At 38.0% G+C, this 17,915-nt stretch overlaps 1 long non-coding RNA gene across 2 annotated transcripts in view; it reads right to left on the bottom strand.

The window, feature by feature from the left end:
- Positions 1-10,158, bottom strand: part of LOC132115666 (uncharacterized) — a 41,011-nt gene extending 30,853 nt beyond the window's left edge. Inside the window, exon 1 of one of the 2 annotated variants that reach the window (XR_009425529.1) lies at positions 10,045-10,158. This is a non-coding gene — a long non-coding RNA (uncharacterized LOC132115666). Of the gene's footprint in view, positions 1-10,037 lie in introns of both variants that reach the window. The other variant, XR_009425530.1, reaches the window with a different exon arrangement.
- Between the last annotated feature and the right edge of the window lie 7,757 nt (positions 10,159-17,915).

Raw genomic sequence — 17,915 nt, 5'->3', positions numbered from 1 at the left:
ACTGTCTTCAATGACATTTCCCACATGCATAAGGATAACAACACTTTTCAATGCATGTTAAAACAAAAGTTTTAACTTGTAAATAATGCAGGCAGTATTTAAATGGGCCTGGCCACACTAAAAATGCTTTTGTTATCATCTCAAAGAGAGCAAATTGCAACGCCACAACAAAATGTGTTGACAAAGAAACGTCTGTGGTTGAAACGTAGACCTCACACCTTTTCATTAATATTCATTAATGTCACTGGGGGGAATTTATCATCATTTATCAACATTTAAGACTAATTATTATAACTGACATGATGGGTAAATGAGGTCAATACAAAGTGTCAAAAACATTACAGCCACTGATTTACAGAGGATTTTAGCATATAGAGAGCTTTTTAACATGTCGTTTCACACAGAGGCCCTGTCAAACACAAAAGCGCAAATCAATAAATGGCGTTGATCACCAACTGCAATGAGATACAAGAGGCCAAGTGTTCCAGTGATTTTACTAAAGTTAAAGTGCATTGTTAGATGGCAACACTAAGCTGTTATAAAACACTATAAAGACATGTATCTAATCAGTTGTAAATTTCAATCTTAATTGTAAATAATATTGCACATTTGTAGACATACCACATTAATGTAGAAGTAAACTTATGTCTGGTCACAGGTGTGCATGTATCTGTTATATTACAACTTTCATACAGTCACATTTCAGAGACTGAACTATTTGTTTCTATCAAATAAAAGTCTATTTTATCTACTTAAAATCAGTGGTTCCAATAATGTCACGTACAACAGGAAAACAAATCAAAGAGCCAATTAAATAAATTCAACTGTTTATGTTCCAAACTCTTCCGTAACTTGGTAAAAGGTAGTCTTATTAGGTAGATGCCAACCTATACAGTTTGTGACTTGTCCTTTCCTTTGAAAAAAAAATATATATAAATGGCAATAATGGTTGTCTTGATTACAATGTACGAATTATTCACTACTAAGAGCAAGAAACCACTGGATATTTTTAGACAACAAACCAATTAGCATCTATGGTAAACAATGTTGATACTGTGTTGGGTCACCCCATGATTCCCACTTTGAAATCTGGATCCCGAAGCAAAGCTAGTTGAAAATTGCCATTTTATTTTGGAAAAATTTTCTGTCAGCAATAGCCGGGAGTGCAAAAAAGAGAATTAAGTGGCCCTAAATGCTAGCTTAATGTCACATTGCGCCAATCCAGTGTTCAGCCCTAAAGACCAACCCTGCAAACTCCAGATGTTGGATTATTTACGAGACAGTCTCCATTTTCTATTTCAGTAATTGTATCTACATGCATTCAAATGCAAGAAAGAAACAACATTCTTCTGAGTGAAGAAGTCCAGTTATCCACTGAGCAAAACAACAGACGTGTAGACAGACACACATCGAGAAGCACACGCACAGATAGATTGATCCCGGGTCCTGCTCTAGCTACAGGCCTCCTTCCCTCATTAATTTTACAGAGTCTTCCAGATGGGAAACAAAATATTAATTTTATTCAGCCTAAGGCTTGGAGCTGTGCGAAGGTGCTCCGTAAATCAGAGGGCTCCAGCGAAGGCGCAATATCACAGGACAACCGCGGAGGCCTACGGGTGGGCAGAGGCTTCAGTTTGTCATAAATGTAATTAATTGAATGGCGGGGAATGATGAATCGATCAGAATACGTGGAGCAGACGTGACTTCCTTAGAGTCATGGCAACCGCACACCAAATTATGCAAATTAATTGGCTCTACCAATGTGGCATAAAATGCTAGTGCTACTACACTGCATGGTACATTAGTCGGATTCTTTACAAGTGAATCCTTGAGTCACAGTGCTCAGGGAAACTATTCATTTGCAGCACAGATGTGAGAGTCTGGCAGCATTTTGCAGCCCGTTTCTGGCGGAAAGCGGCATGGGGCGAGTCGCATGTGTGAGCGGGGATGGGCAAAGGAAGAAAGAGACAAAAAGAGATAGAAATAGTGAGAAAAAGTGAGTGGGAAAAGGTTAGAACAGATGAGACACTCTCTTGACCGTGACCACAATGACATCTGGTATGGAAGCTGTACATAGTGTGTTGCTCATTGAAATTCTACAGTTGCCTCAAACTGATCATCTCAAAGCCCTGTGTCCAACTATAATGTCTCTTTTTTTGATCCACTCAAGCGAGGACTTGAGGGAGTCTATTGGTCACATCTCCGAGATGGAGTATCACTGATTTTGTCCACAATGTTGCTTTACCACCTGCTGCGTCAGTGCTGAAATTGCTATTGTCAACACACGCACACATACGCGCACACGCTATCTTGCTCTAATTAAAGAGACAGTCTAATGAATGTCACCCATGCTTTTTATATTACTGCGTCTGACTTTCCTCGATCCTGATAGACCTGGTCACATGGGTGGATTATGCTAATTATCATATACATCTAGGGTCTTATATCAACGTGATTTACTCAAATCCTTTGCTATGGACCTCTGAATTTATGTGTGTTATGATCAAAGGCAGGACAGATCATTCTCTGAAGAAGGATATTACATATGGATATCAGGTTTAGTTTGTCTAGAGATGTAAAATGTATTTTAATGAGTAGCCCAATTTAGCTATGTTGAAACGCATAAATTAATTTTTGGTAAAAAAAAAAAAATATTGGTTTTGTAAATATTTCATCAATGACATGATGTGACTCATTATTTTGTTTTATTAAACTATCAATTGAATAAATAAATAATTTCAGTCACTTTAAAGGTTAGTTCACCCAAAAATGAAAATTAGCCTGTGTCTTACTCACCCTCGGGGCATCCTAGGTATATATTAGTTTCTTCTATTAGACTAATCCGAGTTATATTGAAAATTGTCCTGGCTATTCCAAGTTATATCATTGCAGTGGGTGGGTGTTTCTTTTGAAAAGTTCAAAAGATGCCAGTCTTAAATTGTGCACATCCATAATAAAACGTGCCTCACACAGCCTCCTGTAGTGCCGGCCATGAATTAGGCTGCATTTACACTGCAGGTCAAGATGCCCAAATCTGATTTTCTGACTATATCCGATTTTTTTGACGACCCGCTTACATCATCTTTTAAAAGTGACCAGTATCCGATTTTTGTATTTACACTACACACTGCTGAAACTACCAAACTTAGACGTTCTGACCCGGAAAAGGAAGTAAAATAGCACAAAATACAATGGATGCAGATGTAAATAAAATTATACAGTGTTTTGCTTTCCACAATATTTTGAAAAGTAAACAAAAAAAAAAATCAGCAAAACATTGGTCTCGTATGGTGGAGAAAAAAAGGAGAGCCCTTTATTTCTGTAACAACCCTGCTTTTTTGCATGCACTGTCTCTTCGCCCCAAAGACTTAAAAGACATGAAATCTCCGCATTGCTCCACTGGGTGTATCCTTCGTCCTCCATCACGCCTATAATAAGTCATGTGATCTCAGTTGGTGGTGTCCACCTGAGTTGACGTCACTTTTTAAATGACGCACGACTCGCATTTACTGGGGAATATCCGATTTGTCTGCTTACATGGCACACGCAAATGCACGTATCCAATTCATATCCGATTTATTACCACATATGAATGAGGCCTCAATCCGATCTGAGAACAACAGAATCCATGCGTTTTTTTCCTGCTTACACGTTCACCGGTCATATCCGATCTTTGCCACATGGGTGGAAAAAAATCGGAATTGGGTCACTTGAACCATGCAGTGTAAATGGGGCCTTAGAAGTAAAAACCGAGGATCTGTAAAGTAAAATTTTAGAGGATTTCGATGTAAGCCAAGAGGCTTACTTCCTTTGTTCCTGTAAACAAACTTGCGAGACTAGCATATCTCACAGGCACGTGCGCTACGCATACATCCTATGTCATCCGCCTGGAATGGCTTCAAGAGTTCTTTATTCATGCCCAGAACTGTGTGAGGCACATTTTATTATGGATGCACACACTTTATTTGATGTCTTTTGGACTGTTGAACAGAAACACCCGCCCACTGCAATGATAACACTTGGAATAGTGGGACAAATTTTATTATAACTCTGATTGGATTCATCTAAAAGTAGAAGGGCATATACACCTAGGATGCCTCGTGGGTGAGTAAAACACAGGCTTATTTTCATTTTCGTGTGAATTAACCTTTTAAATGCACTATAACAAGCATGTTTTAATTTCTCAATTAAACTCATGTTGGTATTTTGAGAGGTAAAAGTTAAAAACGTACAACTGTCCTCATATTGTATTTATCTTGGTTTTAGTACACATGAAACCAAAAAACATGTTTGTTGATGTAGTTAAACCATGGTAACCACAATTAACCATGGTTTTGCTACACCAACCATAATTTAACTATGGTATTTGTAATATAACTTTGGTTATACAAATAGTAATGAATAAATGGCTACTATACTTTTACTATATAAACCATGGTTAATTTTCATAAAGGTACTTTAAAAAGAAATGTTTAATCATATATGATGATGTGACGTATCAGCGTGACCTGCGTGTTTCACCAAACGCTGTAGAGAATCTTTGCACTCATTGGTTGGCCATCTCTGCACTAGTAGATGCACTATGACAAAAAAATAAAAAAAAATATGTATAGTGATTTACCAGCGGAGTCAACAAGAGAGTCGGTGCATGTATGAACGAAGAAGCAGAAAAGGCCTGAAGTGAGAAGATTCAAACATTGGAATTTGATGATGGAGAACATCCTGGGTGATGATGTGAGTTGGAAAGGTAAGGAAATTGTTGTGAAAACCAAACCGTCTTTAAAACACACTAGTATCAGTATGGTTTGAAACTCAGATATTATATGCTCTACCACGTTAATAGATGGAATTGAAGCATCTAGCACCATTGTGGTATCCATAGTTAATCTACATTGGGAACAGATGCTAATGCTAACTAGTTACTGAATGCACCTTCTGACAAAACACGTTTTCCCACTTCAGTTAATAAAAGTAATGTGGTATGACCAACATGCTGAAAAAAAAAAGAATTTCCTGTGTCACAGTCAATGAATCTCTTAAACATTACATCATTTGACCTTATCTGGGTTTTTTTTCAAATAGTTTGTAACACGTCAAGTGGTACAACTCCCCAAAAACATTTTAAAAATCAAACTTTTACCTTGAAAATTTTTTAAAAACTTGTTTAAAATGACTTTCAAATTTTAAACCTTTCTTGAAACATTTTTACATGAATAAAAAGAGTTCTAAGAATTTGGCATTTTAAACAATTTCCCCCTGACTCCTTTATTTAAGTTAAGAATTTATAATAAGAATGTCTTGAGCTCTTTACAAGTAGTATGACATCACCAATTATCCTTTAACTATTGTGAGCTAATAATTTGAGGGCCCATAGTTTTCTATTGTGAGTGCAAGTCTGTACAGTATTGTACAGATGAAACTATTCAGCAGAGGTTAAGTAGCATTTAACCAGGAATATTTCATAAGATTTTTTCTTAACAACATTTAATCTGTTATCGACAGAATAAAATGCCTTAGCCTGAACTAAGATCAAATTTAATTGAACAAATATTATTTTTTAAATGTGTTTACAAACACTGAAGTGCACACAGCAGACAGAAGAAATGGCTTCAGACATCATGTGTCACACATCCGTGCCCACACGCTTGTCTTGTGGCATTCTCCTACAAAATGGCAGCACAAGACAGAAAGAAAGACTGCACAGATCACGAAGAAAGACTAGAGTGAGTGACATCTTTCTTCTAATAATAGAGAAGGTCTCTTCCAACAGCACTATCCTTCCATGGCTCTCTCTTTTTGAAATACACGTGTCAATGCAGAGTGACAAATAGCACATATTAATTAGGTACTAGACTGGGCGAGATTGCTGTTATTAACAGAGAAGGGGAAGGTCGGATTTAATTGCCTGTGACATCAAAGTCAAGTGACTGGTATTTCAAGCATCATTTAAAATGTTTGATATGGAAGCCATTGTTCTCACATAAAGGAGCGTCTAAAAATACAAAAGGAGAATGATGGGGAGCAGAGACAGTGCTCATGCGGTTATCTGCAGCCTGACTGCTAATATCACCAGGGCTGCTCGCGAAATGACTGGCTTCTAATGGAAGAATCTGTTCCTTTTAGTTCAAAGCTGTTTTCTTGCATCCTTGTAGGGTTTATGTGGTTTATGTTTGATTTTAAAAACATATTTTTGTATTAAACTGCTAATTTACTCAGCACTGTTAAACTGAATTCTGAAATTTTTTTTCTACAGCTCCATGATCGATCATTTTATTATGGTCATTCATCTTATTGTGGTAAATCTGGATTTTCCTCCAAAAAGCAAAAAAAAAAAAAAAAAAAAACTTCTCCCAATTGAAGGTGTGCTGATGAGCTGAAATTATGCGGCTGGAAAGGATATTAATAGTATTGTACATTTACCTTGAACTTTTAATTACTAGGAAAACGTGGCGAGCTCGGCAATTAGACATAAATAAATGCATCACTTTTATTGTACAATTAGGTTGATGGCACTCGTGATGGGGATTACAGAGATACGGTATGAACCAGCGGCGGTCTGGCTAATGATCGGGAGGGGCCAACAGTGCAGAGAGCACTGCGCGGTTAGTCGTCCGTCGCCATGGTAACAGCACGCTCACACTCTGTGGTCCCCAACCCTAAAATTATTGCTGAGGTGCGTGGCTCCAAAACGCATTCTAGGCTTGCCTCAACAGACATCCATTTGGCAAGCCGTACCAAAACCACCCAAAAAAGAGATCTCCTCCATCATGACTGTATACCAACATGAGCAGCGGCGGTGATAAACAGAAGGAAAGCTCTCTAGTCTGACTCATAAACAGTCACGTTTATGTGCTTTAGGGGCCCTTCACTCTCGTTGCTGTTTCGAACCCATCCACCATCTGCTAGCCACAACCATTTGGCTTTATCACCAGTCCCAGGCTGAGGGTTACAGGCCCCTCGAGGAGGAACTACAGTAGTCCATTCAAAAGCATCACATCATGAATGTATCCATATTAAAGCACAGTCTGCCCACGGCCGACGGTACATTGAAGCCATCTTGGTCCTGTACCATCCTCGATCTGTTTCCACGCTGATTTTATTCCGCTCTAAATGGAATGTTAATGCAAACACTGTCAGCGGCAGGTCTTTAGATGTTCTGTCTCATGCATATAACATAGCTTAGCGCTGCTTCCAGAGTCTGCCGTTCTATAAGACTCACCAGGTGCACAGCTCGGCAAATTATCAGATCAACAGGGAGGCGACTACAACATCCTGATGATCGCAGGACTGAGCACCACATCATTTAGAAAATAGCCTATTCGTTTTCTTGCTTTTCTGCCAGCATTAAAGATAATTTACTGACTTTCAACTCCTGATTTGTACCCAGAAACACTTAAGGAGTAAACCGCCAGCTGAGGTGCACGTTAGCAAGTTCGAGTACTGCTGTAATGCTGAAGTTGATAAAAGGAGAAACTTCACCTGACTGCAAAGAGCCTGTAATCTTACTTTTAAAGCTTTTTTTATTTATTTTATTTTTATATCCTAAAATGAGTGATCAATCACTGAGACTGACTAAAAATTCCTAGCAATTGCAAATTCAAGGGTATTATAAGGGTTTATAAACTTCTAAAATAGATCAATCAAGAGTTTGTTGTCATGGCTAATGTCTCTTATTTGATAACGGTGACTGACAGGATAAATTATGTTGTTTTAGAGTTGGCTGAAAACTCTTGCTTCATCAAAACCTGTTTGACTCATTCAGAAGTAATAATTCATAACTGACTGTCTTTGGCTCAGCATGAGAAGTTATCAATCAGTATTAGCAAAAATGATACAAGTGTCAGTACTTTCAGATGATAAATATGGCAATAAGTGATGGTGCTCATCTCATTTTAAAGCAAAAATAAAAATGCCAAACTGTCATTGTGTCGGCTTTCAATCAAATATAAGAAAATGCATTTATGCAACGAGTTAAATTATATCAAATGTGGTTGGTTGCAGTGTAAGACTAATATTGTGACATTACTGATCAGTGTGCCTTATTGGCTGATTAACAGAAGTGGGCAGTCTAGAAAAATAACCAATAACCTTGTGAGTAGAAAACATCGTTTTTGTTTTACCATTATTGTTTTGGATTTTGAGTAAATATTGTGAAATAAGTCCGTTTAAAAAATTTTTTTTTAATAAAAACATTTTCAAATATGATAAAGATAATATAATATAAATGTATTATGATTATGTATATATATATATATATATATATATATATATATATATATATATATATGTATGTATATATAGTTATATTAAACATTAGTGTTGTCAAACAATGAACCGCAGACACACACAGACAGTGTATATTTTGAAAATATTTACCTGTATATATTTATATTTAGATAATATATACAGTATTCTATATAAATATATTTAATATAGAAACATTATATATTTTGCTATATATATATATAGCCATGTTGTATATAATATTTGCCAGGTGGATAGAAAAAAACAACTGCTTATTGTGTAGCGTTAGGTTGCATTAACCCAAAAATTCAGCACAAAACTGTAAAGACAGAAATAACAGAATGGAGATTTAAATGAAATGACAAACATGGTTCACACCACTACCAAGAGAATGACCCTAATTTTAAACTCTGCATCTTGTGTCATCCTTCTGATGGCCATGGGTTGGAGCTGTAATTGCAAAAACAGCAAAACACACACACGTTCCCACCTTGGCCTTGTAAGGAGGGGTACAGAGAGAAAATACATATTGATAAGGTGCTGTGGTGGTCCCCAACAGAAGCAGTCCCTCGATGAGTCACAGATTGGAATTCTAATGAGTGGGATTACCACAGCACTCCCCTATCCCCAATACACACACACACACACATCACCCCTGAGTGAGTGCACCACGACACCAGGCTCTCTCCCGTGCGGACGACAGGAAGCCGAGCGCCGGTGAGGGACACACTGATGTTAATTAACAACATCTGACACAGATGCTACTCTTGTACCCACACAAGAGGTGGTCCAGCACATTATTAAATTTGGGGTTATTTCCTTTCATTTGGCACCCCCATATCCACTCTTTCCTCGACTCTTCATTTTTAATCTTCTTGACACGCTGTCCTCTCGTTCCTTCAGGGATGCAGGAAGCGAACAGGCTTTCGAAGCAATTAGGCTTTTGCTTAATTTTCAATAAACTGCTCTTTTGTAACGTCCTCGCCGCGTTATTTGCACTCTCACCTTCATTCGCTCCAATCTGTTTAAATCTGCGATCTTCAAAATATTGTGACATAAAACCTAACTGTCAGGCCACATATGGTGAGCTTTCAACCTCGGGGCTCCATATGAGATGTACAGCTAGTCTAAAGATAATTGACCTCTGGAGATGGAACAGATATTGTACAGTAATACTAAAAACGGAGCTGGAACAAGGACAACCTTTCCTGTCGATCCATCAGAAGGTGCTGAAACAAAAGGACCACGGTTGAACTCGTTATTACACCATACCACCGTAATTAACCCCGACCTTCTACTGTTGTTACACCATGTCAGGGTGAGGAGAGCGATAACATATGTTTAATATCTTCTGAAACTAATCAAGGGACCAAAAACTGAAATAGACGTGTGATCCGACGCATTGTCTGTAAACGTGTTGATAAGCAGCACATATGTCAAATAAGGATTTGCAGGGATCCAGAAATCTTGAGTGTGTGTGTGTGTGTGTGTGTGTGTGTGTGTGTGTGTGTGTGTGTGTGTGTGTGTGTGTGTGTGTGTGTGTGTGTGTGTGTGTATATGTGTGTGTGTGAGAGAGAGAGAGAGAGAGAGAGAGAGAGAGATGTGTAGTACAACTATCACTCAAATCAGTGCAGTCAGGGAAACAAAAACGTGTCCACGTGTCTGATCGGCAAAAGGAGGAGAACCCAATGTCATCGATTTTTATGCCTTTATTCTAAATTGCACAGTGACCTAAGTTCTCTCTTGCCCTGTCTTGTTAATTACACTCATACATCACGTCTTAAATGCCACACCGTTTACCTGCTGCGGGTTGGTCATACTGTGCACACCCGACCCGCAGAGAGCTGGACCGACTGATGGAGATGAGATGCATCCTGGGCACAGCATCAGGACCAGCGTCACTACGGGAAAGTCGTCGCAGAGGTCAGAAAACAACGACTGCTGAAGAGCTCCTCTGTGCATTTAAACCTTCTAAATGTCTGGGGGTACATGAAGATGGCATATTACAGTTTTATTTGTTATCTATCTATCTATCTATCTATCTATCTATCTATCTATCTATCTATCTATATATATATATATATATATATAAGAAGACCTGAATTTTCTGTTTGACCCAAATGGTGAATTTATGTTGCAGTACAGCATCAGCTTTTGTTTGTGTAAGTGCACAGGATCCATGGCTACTTTTAATTTTTTCTACAGCGATGTTAAACAATGAAATGTGAATAATTTGGCTAGGTAAATATGATAAATCATTTGAAAATGCCATGAGCTTTCAGAGGTCTGGAAGGCAGAAGGGGTGGGGCAGCTGGGACGTTATGCTGCCGCCACCTGCTGGTAATCTCTTTTGATTTCTCCCTCTGTGTGGCCACTTAAAAAACACCCTCAGCAGTCTCTCTCTCTCTCTCTCTCTCTCTCTCTCTCTCTCTCTCTCTCTCTCTCTCTCTCTCTCTCTCTCTCTCTCTCTCTGAATTTACCATCAACAGCTACAGAATCCGTTGAGAAAGGAAATGTAAGCTATAGGTTTTAATTCTCGTTCACTTTCCAATTCGGCTGCAAATTAACTAATTCAAATAAGAGACTTTTTTTACTTTTTACAATGAATGATTTTTACTTTAAACATTCATTGAAATAATTAATATAAATATTGGTTAGTCGCTTGTTGTAGCATTGCATACACTACATATATGCGCTATTGCATTTATTTATTTTACAGTGTTTGTTGAATTAGACATCAATGCGAAATATATAACATTTTGTTATTTGCTATCTATTTACCATATAAGAAATTCAGAATTAAGTTTATACATTTTTAACTCACGTTGGGAAACCGTCCACCTTTCGAAATCTGACAGCAGTGAACTCTTGCAATATTTGCATAGTGAATTTCGATTGGTCTTCCTTCTGGATTTCTTTGCGTTCCGACGTGATAGAATTTCTTGCCACTGTAAAATATGAACAAAACAAAAAAATAAAATAAATGTGATTTTAGTTTAGGCAGCCTGTTTTTAAGGTACAATTTAAATGTAATTTTGTCCAAATCTGATGGCGTCAAAAACATGTAGAGATGACTTCAGTTTGGCCATTTTAATGATTTGAATTAATTTTAATTGCTAGCTGACTAAAATGACAAGTGTAAACCAAAAACTCTGACAAAAAAAAATGAGTATAAATTACTGTTAAAGTTAAATATTTGGAAAGGTTGTTTTTATGATGTGTGTATACAAGTTATGTTGACCTTGCTGACACAATTTGAATCATTTTCGTCTCCTGCAGGGAATTCAAATGTAAAATAAATGATTACTTATATCAATTGCATTTGTTAAAATCATTTCATAATTCGTTAAAAATCATATTTTAGAACATATTTTAATTAACGGCTTATCAAAACACAATTTTTGGACATGTGCTTCTTTTAAATAATTTTTGCAAGCCGTCGCTCTCAATATTTCCCACCATAATAATAAGATTTTTAAAAGCGAGATTAGGCTTGATGTTTTTAAAGGGCTACAGCTGCCTGGACTCCATGCTGGTGAGCGGTGGTCTCAGACTGGTGGAGGTGGCATTAGTGCCCTCAGTGGTGCAAAGGGGGGCTCAAACCAGACAATGGTTCGCCGAAAACTGTGTCTGTATACCTCTTGTTCAAATTGACTGTGGGGTCTGGAGATTTCCTGCATGTGAGACACAACTCGGATCAGTCATACGGTTTCCATATAAAAATGTATATTGAAATTAATTATTCACTGCAGATTGACTGCAGCCCTAATTGATAAAAGAATGTGTTTATTTAAACTGACGTCTTTTCATGTGTAAGACTGCTTGTCCATTGTTCTTCAGAGGGCCCGTCAAGGTGAGATGAGACAGGGGCCACTCATTCTTTATGAACAAAAGGAACAAATGAATACGCACACACTCCCTAATGGTTTTCCCGTATACTTGGGTCCACGGGAGATAAGTGTAACACAATTAGTATGCAAAAGAGCCACTCTCTTGAGGCCTATAATTTTCTTTGCAAATGATTTCCGTTTTGAGGATGAAACAAACACGAAGATGCCGTTCTAAGCGCTGGTTCAGGATGTGTGCGTGCCTTCAAGCTCCTAAACGAAGAGGGATTTGAAGAAGTTAACCCTCATCAGCAGGTGGTTGTGGAAAGGAGAGAAAGAGAAACAGAGAAACAGAGAAACAGAGAAAACGAGGTCAAAAACTAAGATTCAGCTCGAGTCCAATCATATTTAGTTGATTACATTTGGCATAATGCCCCGGTGAAAAGGGCCCACGGAATCGCTTTGAGAGAGGCTTGCATGAGTTCTGCAGCAGCATGCTGTGCCATCTTTTTCATCAGTTAACTTAATTAAACATATATCCACCCGAGACTGTTCTCATATTCTTAACCGGTTTGGCTTTGGTTAACTGTCTTCAAACAGTCCCTCAAGTGTAAAACAATGTTATTTACATCAACTTTTTTTGTTAGAAAAACCCTGGTCTTCTACTGTACTGTGTTTTATTCTTGAAGTATTGCTAACATATCCTCATTAGCTGCTAACTACTATTGCAATAATAATATCAATAATAATAATAATAATAATAATATGTTCATATTGCAAGTATTGGTTATGTTATTACAGAAATCATAATAATAAAGTATGTTTTAAATAATAAAGTATTCATATTTTTTTCCCCGTTATTTAATAAGCCATTATATTTATTTAGGAACGTTATGCAAATATGATTTTATCGTATGTAGAAGGACACTCACTAATTGTAATTTATGAATGATTTATTTCTGTGTGGAGTCGAATCTCTAAACGCCTCCAGTTTGCTGAACCACATTTTAATGTACTATGTGTGTGTGGGGGGGGGGGGGGGGGTCGCAAATTCGCAGTCTTCGTGTCTATTATTTGATATAAACATGAACGTTATGTCCGTGTAAGTGTACAGCGTGCACGTGTGCGTTTATTAGACCAACAGTCTTTGAATGTTAATTGCGCCGTTTCCCTATCATAAATGCGCGTATAAATCACAGCAATGCATAACAATACTCTGCCTGTATTTTACGTTCCTAACGCGGTCTGCAGTAACTCTCCTTCCCAATAAATCATGTACTTACTTCCCGGGAGCTTCCTGCTCTGTGGTGAAGATAGGACCCCGTGCCTTACTGAAAGCCAGGAGCAGTTTGAAATTATCAAGCGTTTAAAGACATCACAGTTCAAGTTATTTTATGCACTTCTAGCGATGTGTATTTAACTTTACTTTGTGCCAGAAATCTCTTGCTTTTATTAAATTTTTATCATATTGCTGAAATAGTAACTTTTTTGTGTGTGCATAATAATTACAACATTGATATTACAGTTTTTCACAATGTGGTATTGTTCTATATTACTTTATTATATGAAACTGTAACAACAAATACAATTAACAACAACAACAACAATAATAATAATAATAATAATAATAATAATAATAATAATATATAATATTATTATATATCTGGTAATTATATATCTAATAATTAATTTAGTTACATGTGATCTCTTTCCATCTGATGGGCCATCATATATAAACAATTATATTTGTCCCATGTGCTTCAAAAACCTGAACATTAAAAAACTGTCTGGACATTGATGCTTATTAATATTAACAAGAATGACAATCAAAGACCAACATCCAGCAAAGTTATACTTAAATGCTTAAGGGAATTTTCACAAAACAAATAGTTTGTAATGTTCAAATAATAAATAATTGATTTGTTGTGTAATTATTTTATGAACTTAAATCTGTTCCCCTTGTCTTAATTACATTTGTTCATATACTGCTTAGTTTTTTTTTCATTTGTTTAATAAATATTAAAACCATTCTTTTATAATAATAATACTATAATAATAATAATAGTATTAATAATAATAATAATAAAATGCATACTATCTATCTATCTATCTATCTATCTATCTATGGCCAATAGGCCTTTGATTAAAATGTATAACATTTAAAGGGGTTTTTGGTAAATATTTAAGGTTTAATTATTTTAACAGCTAAAATAAATGTGTAAAAGATTTAAGAGCTCAATTAGTCAATAACTAACAGTAACTCAATGCACCGGTGTTGAGTTGATTGAGAATTCACTTAGATTTACTGGTACAGATGAATGAGAGCATAATTTGCAGGACATGTTTGAATAGATTCCCCATTAACCTTGGCTTGGAAATGTAGCCTACATTGTTCCACACCATCTTGTGCTACATTAGTTTTAGTGGCAGTCTGTGAAGTGCTGCTCTCCCCTAGTTATGGAGGGGGAAGTAATGCATGGGGACTCATTTCTGCATGTGTCTATGTCATAGCCCAGGCCAGGGTGTCATATTCCTCTCCTCCCTCATCTGGCCCAGCATGGGAGCCCTAATACACACATCTCTCCGTGCAGCGCCTCTCCAACTAAATGGACAGATTTGCACATTTCCTGAACCGCTCAAACCCAATTCCCTCACTCTGTTAATGCCGGTTAATTTTTTACAAATAATGCCTGGGCAAATCAGTCTTTCAAAGTGTTATATAATTTATTGCGAGGACTTGTGAACTTCTTTTTGAAAAATTAATGCCTTTAATTTTGGTTGATGGCAACATCAGCACAGCTCCGTAAATTGCAGTTTAATGAGATTTTGCTACAGGGGATAATCTGCTACTGACAGAAAAACATCTTGAAAACATCTGCAGACCTATGAATTCACTATGACGATTAAACCCCCACCCCCCGCGTCTCAGAGCACTGAGCAAGAAAAATGGTCAGTTTAAAAAGTTACACTCCGCCATCTGACCTGATGGAAACGACTTGGAGGAAACTTGACGCTGTTTTACCTCTTATTTGTCTGTGAAATGAACGTCTCGGCGTTGTTCAAGAGTTAACATCCAGCAATCTTTGCTTTCTGTGGGAGTCTAGCGGCTAACATAATGAGCAATGCTTTATACGAGTCCTAAATGAGCAATCTGCTTCACTAACCCAAGCCTGTGATGTACATGCAATGTAAGGTTCATTACCCTCAAGTGGACAGCAACCTAATGTATCCTGCCCCACGACTAATATCATCATGAGTCAGAGCATGTACAATGACATCCTTTCGAGGATTGTTTGTTAGCAGAGGTCAACGTGTGCTTGGCCAGATACCCTAGGCATATTGTGAGTCGACTAATTTGGAAAGTGTTGATGGTAAGAATTGGTCAAGATCCTGCCAAGAGGTCAGCCTTCTTCACACCTGTCATTGTGCTTTGCTTCGACTGTCGAAGTTAGTACCACTTCCTTTTTAGAATAATGCTGTTAACACATTTTATTGCAAGGTTTTATAAAGTTGACATTGAAACAATGACTTTGAAACCAGCACGATCCTGTTGCCTATTAATTAAAACATCAGCATTTCAATTTCAGTTTCCATAAACGTGTTGGCTGCGCTGTGACATTTGAGTAAGCACAGTCAAGAAGGAATGTACACCCACGTCCCTCTCCTCTAAAGCTCATGCGCTCCCAGGACTCTGCAATGTAGATTACTTCCTCCAGGGAGTCTGGAGAGAATCCCAATCCCTGCAACGTTTCCAGTGAACAGACAGATTTGGCCCACCTCCAGCAAAAATAGACCATATCATGCAGAGAGTAAGCTACAGCAGAAAGCCCAAAATTATATTAGACACATTGGGTCACATCAACTTATTTTAATGTGTCTCACTCTCTGTCTCTCGCTCTCTGAATCTGTTCATTTAACAAAAAAATTACACAGTCTCCCATTGAGTAAGACCAATTGGAAATTTACAAATGCACTTTAAATACCCACTTGTGATTATTCAAGAGATATTCACTTTTTTTGGATTCATTCCCTAATTGTTTCGTATGGGATCCACTCCTTGTTATAAACCCAGAAACAGTGAGTATAACCGAGAAAATTACAGAGCAACGTATTACCAGAAGCAGAAAATAAATGCTCTATGGTTTGAGTTTTTCTTTGAAGACCACTCTGGAAATTCCTTACATTTATGGTTGCATCTTAATTTAGTGATGGGACTGATTCTGATGAAGTCCAGCTGCAAACCTTTCACCCCAGTGAAGACAAAGACACATAAACAACTGTTCAGTGGAGAAAACTCTTTTGACGCCACTCTGACTCGATATTCATGAAGCAAGAGAAATCAAAAATAGAGCTTTTTACATTTTATTAAGCAACCCATCTCTGCTCTTTCTTTCGAAAACTCAAACCATAGAGCTTTGTTCTCCGAAGTGACTTGCCACGCCATCAGCAGTGATTGGTGCCACAGCCGATGCCAGGAAGAGAGCACTGACTCTGCAGGGTTCTCCATTTTCAATGGCGTGAATGGACACCTCTTGTCTAGCGATGCCACTGCTGCGCTCTTTCAGATGAAGGCACATGTCACACCCAGACTCATCATGCCAGCCACCAGCAGAGAGGCCAGGGCACAGTGCCCATGACTACTCACAAAAAGCGAAGTTCGGCAGCAAGTGTAGTATCAAATTTATAATAAGTTTGATAAAGTTGGGATTCCCAGAACAAGAGAATGAGACACTGATTTTCAGCGTATTTCCACTTTGGGATTAGTCAGGATACCCATTGGTTGGTTTTTCTGGTCAACTGAATTAGGGAACGCTTGGGATTAGTCAGGATACCCATTGTTTTGTTGTTCTGGTCAACTGAATTAGGGAACGCTTGGGATTAGTCAGGATACCCAATGTTTTGTTGTTCTGGTCAACTGAATTAGTGAACGCTTGGGATTAGTCAGGATACCCGATGGTTGGTTGTTCTGGTCAAGTAAATTAGGGAACGCTGTGCCAAAAAGGCCTGCGCAGCCATATTTGTGGCAATCTGCTCCGTTCCTAGCAATCCAGAGTGTTACGTGATCAGCTTATCAACACCAACAAGCCACTTCCTAATCCTTAAAACGCACAAGCCAGACGTGAAAAAACCAAGAACAATATGCTCGCACGCACAATGGTATGTATCGGAGACTGTGTGATTATAAGCACCAGGGAGTTTGCCTTCCTTTATTCATCTACAGTCCCGTTTTGAAGAGACCAGATCCAGGGGTGCCAAATTAAGCGGAGTGCTGATCTGTGCTGGCTGCATAGAGTAATGAGCAGGCCCAGAGGATATTTGCAGGGTCACACAAAGGAGTTGGTGTGGAGTGGCAAAGAAAATCGGGTGTACAGCAGGAAGCCGAGGAACTAAATTCTGCAGGCCATCCTCATCTGCTGTCATCAGTGAAACGAGCTCCCCATACCATCAACAAGAGCTTGGCAAGGGGATGGGTATAGTAGCTGTTTTCCTAGTATTTAACTTATGTCATGGTAGAAAACCCTTTTGGGTTGCTGTGCTTTCAGGGTCTAAAAGAAAGGGAAAAAGAGGGAAAGCAAGAGTAATGAGAGCCTCTGAGGAAACTGTAACAATTTAAAGCCATTAGGATTTAACAGCATTACACTGCTTCTCTGTCTGGAATCTTTGAGGCCTGGTCCGGTTTAGATCCTACTAAGGCATTTATCACAAGGAATCACTGTAAACCATATTTTCAACACTCTCTCTGGCAAGCCCAACAAAGAGCCATTTTACATCGCCACCATGACTATAAAGCGAGTCCTACTGTTTTCCCAATGTGGGGTATAATGGAATTAATAACGTCGACTG

This window comes from Carassius carassius, chromosome 35 (assembly GCF_963082965.1).
Source record: "Carassius carassius chromosome 35, fCarCar2.1, whole genome shotgun sequence".
Classification (NCBI taxonomy): Eukaryota; Metazoa; Chordata; class Actinopteri; order Cypriniformes; family Cyprinidae; genus Carassius; species Carassius carassius.
This window is presented reverse-complemented; position numbering and strand designations above follow the sequence as displayed.